This window comes from Lupinus angustifolius, chromosome LG15 (assembly GCF_001865875.1).
Source record: "Lupinus angustifolius cultivar Tanjil chromosome LG15, LupAngTanjil_v1.0, whole genome shotgun sequence".
NCBI lineage: Eukaryota > Viridiplantae > Streptophyta > Magnoliopsida > Fabales > Fabaceae > Lupinus > Lupinus angustifolius.
This window is the reverse complement of record NC_032023.1, coordinates 18,986,317-18,987,444: the sequence shown is the minus strand read 5'-3', so window position 1 is coordinate 18,987,444 and position 1,128 is coordinate 18,986,317. Positions and strand designations below refer to the sequence as shown.

The 1,128-nt window shown below is 35.8% G+C and overlaps 1 protein-coding gene across 1 annotated transcript in view; it reads left to right on the top strand.

Moving 5' to 3' along the window:
- The window catches only part of LOC109327870, a 5,106-nt gene that overhangs the window by 548 nt on the left and 3,430 nt on the right, over window positions 1-1,128 (top strand). The window lies entirely within an intron of this gene.

Genomic DNA, 1,128 nt, shown 5'->3' with positions numbered 1-1,128 from the left:
TTTTAAGTTATTTTTTTCTCCGAGAGAGTCGTGCCATCAAAGGTTAGCTCTTCATATTTTACCTTGGTGTATCTTGATTTGTCATTGTTGCTCGTGAATAGGTTCTCATCTTGCTCATCATCAAAGTCAGGATCAGGCACAACATTCTTGCCTTTCTGAGCACGAGTTTTCTGGCCCTGCAAATAAATTTAGTATTTGAAATATTTAAGTTTTTGGGTTAGCCAAACAAAAATCATGCAACAATTTAGACCTTTGATTGCTTAAATAGACCGGAGCTCCAAACATGGCAAGAAATTGTTAGCGTGTTCTCAAATTTTTGTGTTCACGGTTTCATGGATTTCCAAGCACATTTTATGTTCGCTTATTAAATCATGTCATCTATGTGCATCTTATGAATGACTAAACAACAATTTTAAGCATCCAAAATTAATACAAAGAGCATGTATAATTCATACAAAATCAAGCATAATGAATAAGCAAGCTAATCACATCACAATCAGTTTCATACACCAAAAACGTGTTGTTTCATACATCAAGAAACCATGAAGTCATGCATGACCTCACTTCAAGTAGCCCAGCATACGCTTTTTAGGAGTAGCTCACCATAGCGGGTCCAAAAGCTCACAACTAGCCTTGGTGAGTCAAGCTTAAGGAGGTGACCAAGCTACTTGACCAAGTGACCAAACCCTTGCTGAAGGGTTTGGTCAGCTGCTGTGCGGTGCAAAGAAGCAGCTCAACGGTGGAAGGGAAAACTCTATAAATAGGAAGGCATTTCCTTCATTCAAAAGGACTTCTTCCCTTAAGAGGACTTCTTCCCTTAAGAAAAAACACAATTCTCTCTTCTTATTTCTTAGTTTGAAAGATCGGTTCATAGAAGCTTTTGTAAGTAACTTTTATAGTTTTTAGTTTATTATTCAAGAGGAGAAAGGAGAAGGCAAATGAGATGCAAAAATCCATTTTGTAATCACATTTGGAACTTAAAGCATCCAATCCTTGGATGGATGGCTAATGCTCCTAACAATTTCATTTGAAAGTTGATTATGTATTTGTTCTTCTTCTTTTATTCTAAATTTGAATTTTAAACATTCAAGTTGGTGTTTTGGTTAATTTTATTTGTTTGAGAAGTTC